This window comes from Megascapheus bottae, chromosome X, assembly GCF_031878675.1.
Source record: "Megascapheus bottae isolate mThoBot1 chromosome X, mThoBot2.hap1, whole genome shotgun sequence".
Lineage (NCBI taxonomy): Eukaryota > Metazoa > Chordata > Mammalia > Rodentia > Geomyidae > Megascapheus > Megascapheus bottae.
In genome coordinates this window covers 33,994,720-34,007,187 of record NC_143547.1, presented here as the reverse complement: position 1 = coordinate 34,007,187, position 12,468 = coordinate 33,994,720, and the positions used below count along the sequence as shown (strand labels likewise).

The 12,468-nt window shown below is 38.3% G+C and overlaps 1 pseudogene; it reads right to left on the bottom strand.

The window, feature by feature from the left end:
* Positions 1-3,580: 3,580 nt before the first annotated feature.
* On the bottom strand, positions 3,581-3,657 carry LOC150040806 (small nucleolar RNA U3; annotated as a pseudogene).
* Between the last annotated feature and the right edge of the window lie 8,811 nt (positions 3,658-12,468).

Sequence of the window (12,468 nt, the reverse complement as noted above, 5' to 3'; positions counted from 1 at the left end):
ATATATGTGTACTATATATGTATATATTATATATGTGTATATAAATACACACATAACAGGAATCAGAGAAAAGATACTTGACTACCAATTTCTCTATAACAATAAAGAAACAGGCAATACTGTTCAGTGAACAACTAATATAGTGACTCCAAAATATGTACACTTCAAATAAGAATAATAACCCAAGGTGTTTGAATCCTGAAATACACACCACACTATTCTGGAAAACACAGGACTTGAACTTAGGGCTTTTTTTTTTTTTTTTGCTCAAGTCCAGTGCTCTACCACATGAGGCACAACTACATAGCTCTATTTCCAGCTTTATTTTTTTTTGGTAGTTTATTGGAGATAAGACTCTCACAGACTTTCCAACATCTTGAATTGGTTTCAAAATGCCACCCTCAGATCTCAGCCTCCTGTCTAGAGAGAATTATGGGTGTGAGCCACTGGTGGTGCCTGGCTCTCACTGGGTATTTTGAAAGAAGCTAAAATCTAGCATTTGAGCTGAGTGATGCCAGTGCTTTGAACACTTAAACTAGAACTCAAACACCTAGGAAAAAGTGTGTGTGTGTGTGTGTGTGTGTGTGTGTGTGTATAAAAATTGTGAACATCAAATGTGCTCATTACCAGAAATACCTGGTTTCTCAAGTTATGGTCACTACCCAGAATGCCTTCTGGGGGAAAAGAAGAAATACACACTCAATGGGAAACACACACACACACACACACACACACACACACACACACACACTTGGAATTTCTAACGATGACCTGCTAAATAACATTTCTTACTCATGAGCTACTTGTCTGCTTGAGTGTGGTCTCTCCATTTCATCTGCATAAAACTTGCACCTCCACATTTATTAGATGCCAAACACCTTGGCTAGGTGACATATGTCATTCTTCCCTGGGGTAGCATTGGGATTTACCTTGCTGTTTTCTCTTTAGAGCAGTGACAATTATTTGCATGGTCTCCTAATTTACATGGAGACCTTGCTCCTTCTAAACAGCACCTGATTATTGGGAGACAATAACACAATCTTGACATTGTTCCCATAGGACAGTTTCCTATTCACCTAACCAAGGATAATGAAGCGGTATGTACATCCAGCCTTTCATTTCTGGAAGTGATGCATACATGGTGAATGTAGCCTATATTCTCATTTTTTTCTACATGACATCACTGTTTATCCATTTTTTAATGAGGACACTGTATTAGAGATTCGAGTTTCCTGACACAATACCTAAGATCTTCTAGCTAATGGTGATAGCAGACTGCCTCCTTCTGAACTATCTTTCCTTTCCCCAGGTAGCTGTGGCCACAGTACAACTTGGGCTTTCTGAATGGAAGGAATGTTTCAATACAGAATCTGAGACTAGGAATAGAATGCAAATATCCCCACCCTCTCCAAAATCTTTCCAGTTCCCTTTGTTTTTGCCAGTCCTGGACCTTGAACTCAGGGACAGGGAGCCACATCACACTTCGGCTTTTTTTTCTATGTATTTGGTACCGAGGAATCGAACCCAGGTCTTCGTGGATGCTGGCAAGCACTCTACCACTAGGCCAAACTCCTGTTCCCCCAATTCACTTTTTTTTAACATTGTGAAAAGTTTATTTACTTATTTGCATTAACTCCTTTTGTCCACCATCATGAGATACTGACATTTAGTTTTCGTTTGTGTTTAGAGAAAAGACATTTTGGAATGGACAGTCTGATTCTACTATTTTATAAAGAAAAAAAGTTTAAGTCTTAAAACCAAATTCAAATGCAAAATGTTTCAATAGTCTTCCTATCTCCAGTGTTCCCCAGTTGTCTATACTTATTCATAAATGTGCAGTATATTCCTGAAAGTATACCACATTCCTAAAAAACAAAGAGAGGCTAAAAAACATTAGTGGCCAATGCCTTTCAGAGTCTTAAACTTTACATAACCACTGACTGGACAATTCAATCCCTTGAGCAGTTGATCACTCACCATTTCCTAAATTCTAAGATCAACTCTTAATAAAAAAAAATTTACCTATGAGCCGGCGGTTCAAAGCCATCCCGGCACAAATAGTCTATTGGGATTCTCATCTTCAATTAATGGTGAGAAAAGTAGAAATGGTACTGTTGGTTAAGTGGTAGAGCATTACCCTTGAGCTGAAGAGCTCCAGGGCAATATCCAGGTCAAGAGTTCAAGCCCCTAAATCAACAACAACAACGACAAAAAAATCTACCTGTTTTCCCATTCTTTTGTCAAAATTCAAGAGATGCACATAGGGTAGTGATAGGTCTTTGAATTTTTAACCATAATTATTTTTCTTCACTTAAAATAGATTTAATAAAATGTTGACATATATAACATGTTATAAGCATGGAAGATGCAGCTTTAAAATTATAAAATCTTTCTTATGGTTGCTTTGGAATTTAAATAAATCATCTCTCCAATAAAGGAGTAGTTATTTCAAATTATCTAAAATCCGGAGGTGGGGAGTTAAAACTACTAGCCACTAAAAAACTCATTCTTGACACATTCATTAGGACAAATTTAAAAAACATTTAGCTAAGTTCCTTAAAACAACATATCATGTAACTGTTATACATTATCTTCCCTAATTTGTTTTTATTCTTGGACCTTCAAACCATCTTGTAATAAATATGAAAATTTGTAAGTGTAAAAGTGGGTGCATGATTTTTGACACTTTGGAAACAAAATTAACAAATATTTTCCTGTGACTAAAAGAAATAGGAACTGTCAATGTTGTATACACTTCTGAACTTTATAACTTGTAACAAATATATTGATTGTTAGCATACAAAATGTTTTTTAACATTATATTGAAAGCATTAAGTATGTAAGGTTGTCTAAAATATGTAAGTTGTTTTTTTAAATGGTATCAATGTATCCATATTCCACTAAAAGCATACTCATCAGACTTCTATGGACTTTTTAGGAAGCAAGTTTCAAAATTTGGAATTTGTTTAAAGTGCTGAGACTTGGGAGAGGGTCTTAAGCATGCTAACCATACCTTATCATAAACATAACAAGGACTTTTTTTTTGGCCAGTCCTGAGCTTGAGCTCAGGGCCTGAGCACTATCCTTGGACTTTCTCAAGGCTAGAACTCTACCACTTGAGCCTCAGCACCACTTCCAGCTTTTTCTATATATGTGGTACCAAGGAATCGAACCCGGGTCTTCGTGCATGCTAGGCAAGCACTTTAACCACTAGGCCAAATTCCTGGCCCCATAACAAGGACTTTTAAACTAACTTAGGGAACAAAAAATAGAAGGTCTATGAAAGGAAGATTAATAACATTTTCCATTGAAGAAAGAATTCAGGTAAAAACAAATAGCACCACAATAAACTGCACTAAGGTGCTAAAAGAGGTACCTTATTCCCTGCAGCGTGAATGCTTCCTCTGAAATGTATTGCAACATATAAATGCAATTATTTAATGGTTACCATTTGGTTCATTCATCTACAGAAAATTGCATTCCTTCTAGTTCATTATATTGAACAAACATTCAAATTAGTGAACTATACATGTTACAGAGTTCAAATTTTGTGAACACAAAGCGAAGGGATATTTATGTCACCTTGCTGTACTCTACACAACCAGGGGAGTTTCTCTAGTAACATACTATAGAAATGATCCCTGAAAGTTTAGTCTTCCCAATTCACTTTTTAAATAAGATAATTATCGAGGACCCATCTGGACATGTTTAGCACACCTGGTCCTGGCTTGACTGGCTGCTGATTTCCAGGCATCTTCTAGCCAAATGTTTTTAGAAGCTATGATAACATTCATGTTTGTGACTATACAGCGTATTTAGTAACCAGTTCCCACGATACCAGCACAGCCTTTTTCATGAACCTTTTATTATTATCTAAAAGAACAGAAAAATGATCAAACTTTTAGTCTACATTATCTAAAAATACTTTGTTTGTGCACAGTCTCTTATGAATCAAATGAATTTAAAGTTGTGAATAAGAAATACTTTCTCATTATTATGGGGAGTTCGTGAAATAGGCAAAAATACAATGTTATACACAAAGCAAAAAAAATGAGAACCAAATCATTCCATATCAAAATGCCACTCACTTTACTAACCCTTGATCCTGAAAGTCCTTCTCCCTAGGCCTGAATCATTAATTTCCAAAAACCTATCTCAAACAGAGTTATCTCTTCATTTTCTTTGGGTTCTATATGCCTTATATTGTTTCCTTATATCTTTGCTGGTTTCTCTTATCTCAGATCTCAGTGAAGAGTATCAAATGCATTTCCTTAAATAGCATGCTCTTCAGTGATGGGTAGCATCTAGCCCCATAAAGGACTGTGTGCATGTCAATATTATTGTAAATTTCTTTTGGTCCTCCAATAATCCTTCTGTTTTTCCGCATCTATGCCCTGATCCAGTACAGTATGTGTTTGATGAACTCTACAAACTGATTTGAGAGCATTTCTTGCAGAGTACCAGTACCTAGGAGACTGTCAAAAGTGGAGTATGTGATGGGCTGAGTGAGGATTTCTTTGGATTTATAGGTGTCAACAGAGGGAAGATAATTCAGGTGGTAATTACCCCACTAATTTGAAATCCAATGTCAAAAGAATTCTATCCACAAGTTCTAAGAGATGAGTAATTAGAGAGAAGCCAACATTACCAAACAGACCAGACCTAGGCTCATCATGTGTTCACAGGCAGCAAGAGAGGCCAAGTCATTAAATTCTCATATTGGAACAGTATATACATGTTTGATCTGCTTGTGTACATCACCTTATTTGGAATGGAATTGATGGCAAGAACTTAAAAAGGTAAAATCAAGAACTAATTGCATGGGGCTTTTGATCCCATTTTATGAGCTGGTAAGAGAATGAGAAAAGAATTTCCAAACTAGGAAGTCTTTAATTGATCAGAGCAAAGGGAATTGTTTTTCCTCCTGGAAGCCAGAATTTTCCCTATTTCTTATTAAGAAACCTGTAGGGCTTACAAAGAGTCCAAAGGGGTCATTACCACTGCTTGTGAGCTTATTCCCTATCATCTGAAGCATGATATCCAGCTCAAGAGGCTGGATATCAAGGTAATGATCAAAACTCAGTATTCTAGGACACAATCCTGCGAGTAAAGAAATTCTATGAAGACAAATGATGGCCTACTGGAGTTTATAAAAGACACCCTTTGAAGTGCTCAAGTTCTTCCCTTACCTAGCACATCAAAACCATCTGACAATACTCAGATTCTAAGACAGGCTTAGAGGGGTCTAGGTAAAGCTATTAGAGAGACTGAGTCCTCAGGTTGTGATATCTGAACTTAAAAATATCAAGGTTGCCATGAAAATAAGCTACCATATATCTCATATAGCTATGTCCCACCATTACACGTGTTTTTCTCTTGCCCTTCAATTTTCCTTCTCAGTTGAATCAAATCCTCCATCTGACGTGGAGATTTGGCAATTTCCCAAGGCACAATCTTTGGTGATGTGATGTGATTAGTGATGTCATCTAGTTCCTAATGGTTCTGAGTGATATTCCTATGCTGATAGTCCAAATGAATTTTCCTGGCTGATGTGCTCTTCTCTCTGCCAGGTCTTTAAAGACCCTGTCATAGCCTCTCTTCATCTAAATTTCGCAGGCATCTCAGTCTTGACATTTTGAAACATTAACTTATCTTCCCCTTCTGAGTATACACTGTTCTAGCTCCCTCTGATACCTTTTCCTACTCTCTACACCAGAGCCATCACTAAGAACTCGCTTCTTTCCTACACTTAAAATATGTCCATTTTACAACCTATTAATTGCTATCAGAAATGTGATCTGTCATCATCCTGCACCTTTACTCTAATAAGAGCTATGCTATGAACTATCATCCAACCCCACTGTGATACACCCCTGTTCATTGTGGCCAAGATCAACCAAGAGACATCCAGAGAACTAGGGGTATTGCTCTTGTGGAGTTATTAGAGTTACTCTTGACAAATAGATCAAAGGCTTCTTGAACTGACGCTTTAAAGGACACTTATCCCAAATCTTATAGGATAAAAATCTCTATTCTGAGATTAAGGATTGATTAGGAAACGGATAGGATTTTTCATCAGATGGATAATGGAGCGCGGCACAGGTGTTCTCACTGGAAGCAGTTAAGTCTGATGTTCTTTGTTTAGTCTTTTCACTAAAAAAGAATTTGCATGATTGTCTGTAATCCTGCCTAATCAGGAGGCTAAGACCTGAGCATTCTGGTTTGAAGTCAGCCCAGGTAGGAAAGTCCATAAGACACTTATCTCCAATAAATTACCAAAAAACCTGGAAATGGAACTGTGGTTCAAGTGCTAAAGTGCTAGATTTGAATGAAAGAAGCTCAGGGACAGGGATAGTGCCAAGTACTGAATTCAAATGAAAAAGGCGGGGGGAGGAGGGAGGGAGAGAAGAAGAAAGGGAGAGAAGGAGAGAGGGAGAGGAGAGGAGAGAAGGAGAGAGGGAGAGAGAAAAATTTAAACTAAGGGTAAACCTGGAGGTTTTCTAGACATCGTACTGGGCTTTAGGACTTGGAGAAGGCTTTCAGGAAGGAGCTGAAGGGTGTTAGGGCACTAGGGATGTAAACTCACAGCTGTGGAAAAAAGTAAAATAACTCCATAAACAACAAAAGTCAAATCCACATATTTAGAACAGAGTCCTCTTCCCTTCTCCTTTTCCCCTACTCAGAAACACAGATAATTTGAATGGTTCATCTGATACTTGGCATAAGAACTCAGAATTTTGATGAGGTCAGTGCTAAAATAACTGAAAGGTGATTAGTCAGATTGTTGTTGGAAAGGATTTTCAACTTTCTACCAAGAGATAAACAAAGAAGCCTAAAGAACACATAAATTCGAGATGCAGGACCTTTGTTTAAGATGAATGGAGAATAATAAATTGGGGTCAGTAATAGAAGAATGATGAGGATGAGGGTACTTCTTAATAAGGATAATCTCTGTGATGGAACAGAGGGAAAATTGTATTAGTATTAATGAGTACTCCATGATCTGTACTCCATGATAAGGGTCTCTTAGTTCTTTTGGTCGAGAGAAAGACTTGTTTGGGTTCTCTGGCAAGGAGCTCACTAGTCAGAAAATAAGATGTGACCTAGAATAGGATGTTAGTTGTTCGTTTGGGGAGGAATCACTTCCACAATCAATCAGAGTCAAAATTCAGTTTCTTATAGGCACATGACACTGGTCTACAATTCCTTCAGAATCTTTGACAGAGAATAATGATCATAGTCTAATGACTACTTTGTGGTATTACATGTACCTCTTCTATACTCAAAAACTAGCAGTAGTGCATCAAGTCTCAACCTTCTATTATCTGTTGTCTTCTACCTACAAAGAAAGCAATCTTCTATTGAGATCCTTGTGAGACTAAACGAGACACACTTGAATGATTGCTCTTTAGGGTAATCACAGATGAGATGTCCTGTCAGATTTACCAGAGACAGAGTTATATGTTCATTAGTATCAGCTAACACAGCCTCTAAGTACAACTCTTGGATCTCTGAATCATTCTAAAAAATTATTCTAAAGGTATCTTGACCAAACTCACCACATATCCATGTAGTGTCTTTATTTTAATATATCAGGTTTCTATATCTTCATAGAATTTACAGGCCAGAAGAGCTCACATGGCAACTTCTGCTACTGCTTCATCAACTTCAATACTGAGTTAATACATGCACACGATTGAGTGCAAGGAAATGGTGATTAGGATGACTGACAGTGATCTGAACCTGGCTGCTGAACTGACATAAAGGTAAAGCAGGAAGAACCTCATCTCTCCAAGAACCTTGCCTCTCCTGCCTGTGTGTTTCAGCATGCCTTTGGTATCTATAAAAGACAACTGGGGGCCAGGGGCCAGTGGCTTATGCCTGCAATCCTGGCTACTCAAGAGGCTGAAGCCAGAAGGAACAGAAAAGCCCTTGAGATTCTCATCTTTGATTAACCACAAAGAAAGCCAGAAGTGGAGCTGCGGTTCAAGTGATAGAATGCTAGCCTTGAGCAAAAAAGATCAAGGACAGCACCCAGGCCCTGAGTTCAAACTCCAGGATTGGCACAAAACAAAAAAAAGGCAACTGGGTTACTAACCAGGATTACTGAATCTCCATAGTGTACTTCACACAATGAGAGTAGTCACTATGGAATTTTGAAACTTATTTCCCCTCTTGCCTTATATAAACAATTTGGTGGCCCAAAGAATATTATATGGAGGAGTGAAATTCCATGGAATAAATCTTTCAAATAATAATATTAATAATAATAATAATAAATGATTGGAAATGCAAGTGGGAAAACTGAAATGGGTCTCCACATCAGACCAAGGTGCATTTCCACCTATCTATTATTATTATTATTATTATTTCAGGTCTAGATTCCAAATATGAGTGAAGAAATGCCATATGTAGCCTAGTGAACATGCTTTAAATCTAAATACGGTAATCTACACTTTCATTTGTTTTCAAGTAAATGATACTTTATTCCTTTTTTTGCCAGTCCTGGGCTTGGGCTCAGGGCCTGAGCACTATCCTTGGGTTTTCTCAAAGCTAGAGCTCTACCACTTGAGCAACAGCATCACTTCTGGCTTTTTCTTTGCATATGGTACCGAGGAATCGAACCCAGGTCTTCATGCATGCTAGACAAGCACTCTACCACTAGGCCAAACTACCGGCCCATGATATTTTATTCTTTACAGCTGTGTAATATTCTGTTATGTATATATACATACATTGTTTTCTTTATCTGTTGATAAATTGTTTGGCACTAGACCGGAAGCTGAGTTTTTATGAACAGTACGGATATAAACACAGATATCCAAGTACTCTGTGGTATGTTGGTTCATATTCTTTCAAATATATCCACCCAGGATCATCCTTTTCAAATGCCACCCTTATTTCAATTGATGCCTTTATTTAGAGTATCAAGACATAAAAGGTCAATCTAAAATACTAGGAAGTATTTTCTGCTCTTTATCAACATAATAGAATTTATTCTTTTTATAGCTGCATTCCTCTGTCTTTAGTAACATCACTATTTGGGTTTCACAGATAAAGAAACTGAAGCATTATAAAAATAGTGTACTTTGTAAATTATTGTAGAATTTTCAAGTACCAAGGGTCGGTTATGTCAGAGTAAAATGGAACTGCTTAAGTAGACCACATTACTCACGGTTGTAGTGATAATAACAATAAAATCTACACTTTTATTTGTTTTCAAGTAAATGATATTTTATTCTCTTTTTTTTGCCAGTACTGGGCTTGGGCTCAGGGCTTGAGCACTATCCTTGGGTTTTCTCAAGGCTAGAGCTCTACCTCTTATCCACAGTATCACTTCTGGCTTTTGTCTATGTATGTTGTACTGAAGAATCGAACCCCAGGCTTTATGCATACTAGGCAAGCACTCTACCACTAGGCCAAACTCCCGTCCCCAAGCAGCAATTTCTATCCATGGGAATGAAGGGCATGAGTAGCATTTAAAAAGTGATCATGGGTGTAGCAGACCTTTTCCCATAAAGGGGCTATAAAGGTGGCTGATAAGGACACTGGCCACAATGGTAAATTGGCCAAAAATGTGACTATTCCCATCATCGAGATGCTGTAGAAAAAATGTATGTGACATATATTGTTACATGTATAGGCATGACATATTGATATGTCACATATATTGATGGTCTGTGTAGAAAATGTAACTGCAAATCTGGGACACATTTCTATAGTTAAGTTAAATTATCAAAACATGAGCCAAGGTCTAGTGGTTCACACCTTTAATCCAAGCTACTCAGGAGGCTGATATCTGAGGATTACAGTTTAAATCCAACCTGGCCAGGAAAGTCTGTGAGACTCTTATTTCCAATCAATCACAGAAAATGCTCAAAATGGTGCTGTGGCTCAAGTGATAGGTTACTAGCCTTGAGCAAAAGAGCTCATGGACAGTGTCTATGTCAAGAGTTCAAGCCCCAGGACTGTCAAAAATCAAAACATGTACATTCTTTTATTTTTGGCCAGTCCTGGGGCTTAAATTCAGGGCCTGAGCACTGTCCTTGGACACATTTTGCTCATGGCTAGCACTCTGCCACTTGAACCACAGCACCACTTTTGGCTTTTTTCTGTGTATATGGTACTGAGGAATTGAACCCAGGACTTTGTGCATGCTAGGTGAGCACTCTACCACTAGGCTAGGCTCCCAACTCCACCATGCACATTCTGTATTACCTACATATTACAATTCTGGATTCATGCCGAGAGAAGTGAGAGGTTCAGTCCTCACTAAGTGTACTTCGTATCAGCTTTATTTATTGCTTTGTTTTTTGATGGTACTGGGGCTTAAACTTAGGTTCTTTTGTATAGCTTAGCCTTTATGCTTAAGGCTGACACTTTGCCACTTCCTGTACTTTTGTTGATTCATTGGAGAAAGAGTCTCTTGGATTTATCAGCCCAGGCAGGTGTTCAACCAGAGTAGTTATATCTCAGCCTCTTGAGTAGCGAGGATTATAGAGGTAAGTGACTGGTACACAGAATAACAGCTTTCTTTGTAATAGTTTAATAGTTTGTAATAATTTGGTTTCCATTATCTGGAAACCAAAACACCCACCAACAGGTGAATAGATAAAAGATGATGCATCTTTACTCTGAATGCATTACAGCAAAAGAGTAGATACGAGTCTTTTGTGTATTGCTAAGTATTTGACCTAGTGCCTCATACATACTAAATAAATATGGGACCACTGAGCTGTATCTCCAAGGCATAGACTTGGAATATAGATGCATAGAACTGAATGCCTTGTGGAGAGGAAATCAGGCCAACTCATAAAGGTTGCCACCATACATAATTCTGTTTTGTATAACATTCAAGAAATGAGACAATTCTAGAAATGAGGATGTTTCAGTGGTTACTCAGTTTAAGGATGGTGCCGAGTGACTACAAAGCTACAGTCTTTACGGTGAAGTTTTTGTGGGGCTGGAACAGCTTTGTGAATTTATTGCAGGAGGTTAATACAAAACTACACATACAATGAAGTGATAGGGAAATTATATATACCTATCGTACCAGTATCTATATACTGCTTTATTTCGTGTGTTAGTCTTGGGGCTTGAACTCAGGACCTGAGTGCTATCCCTGAGCTTTTTTGCTCAAGAGTAGTGCTATACCACTTGAACTACAGCTTTATTTCTGCTTTGTCCTGGTAGGTAGATGGAGATGAGTCTCTTGGACTGTTCTGCCCAGTCTGGCTTTGAACTATGATCCTCAGATCTCAGCTATTGAGTAGCTAAGGTTACAGATGTAAGACACTGGTACCAGGCTCATATTCTGGCTTTTATCTTTTATATTGTACTACAATGGTAGGCTTAGGAGAAATATATTGTCTTTTTTTTTTTAGTTTGGCCTAGTGGTAGAGTGCTTGTCTAGCATGCACAAAGACCCGGGTTCAATTCCTCGGTACCACATACATAGAAAAAAGCCAGAAATGGTGCTGAGGCTCAAGTGGTAGAGCTCTAACTTTGAGAAAGTCCAAGGACAGTGCTCAGGCTCTGAGCTCAAGCCCACGACTGGCAATACATATATATATATATATGTATATATATGTATATATTGTCTTTATAGCTATCTACTCATCTACAAAGATTTCAAAGTAAAAGTGAACCTCCTCTTCATCCACATCCCCAAGGCTTCTTCTGGACCACAATGAAAAGGAAATGAAAGAACTTGGACAACAGCAAGGCATGAATAGGATGTAGATGCTGTACACTTTATTGGCTATAAGTTAATGGAGAAAAATCTGAAAGTCGAGGAAGGAAAAGGACAGTTCACCCCATGGAAATTGTACTAGGCAGAGGAAAGAATAATTACTAGATAGTTGTTCTTGCTATTCAGAAGCTATTCTCAACATGCCCGAGAAGGGTAGACTCTAGCAAAAGATTGCTATGATTATAGAATTGGGTTGAAAAGCTAGCTGATTATATGTTTTGCCATCTGGCTGAATGTTGTCACTGTCCTGATCCTGTTCCTATCAGGATGTCTCACATGGGGCTGGAGACGTTGTTATTCAGGACATGAATTGTTCTGCACCTCCTTCGCTTGAGGATGAGGATCTTAGTGACATCCTGCCCATTGTGTGTACAAGTGTCTGAAATGCTCTTTGAGGATGTTGCTGCCAGGGTTCCTCTCTCATCTCCCTTTCTTGGGTCCATTCTTGCCCAAAGGGGGGTTGGATGGTACCAGAATTGAGTGTCAAGTTACTGAAGTTCAGGGAGAGACTATCCCGGGAGGAAGAATGAGAGGTGGCTTTCCTGTCCACTGAGACTCCAGAAGATGTTCCTGGATACTTCTTGCAGTAATAGCACTCACACTTGAATCTCCTCTGCTCTGCATCACGAGAAAAGGACTTTACCTTTCTGCCACGCCAGAAAGGTCCTGAGGCCTTGACATAGCTCGATCTTCTGTGTTTCAGGAGTTTCATTTTC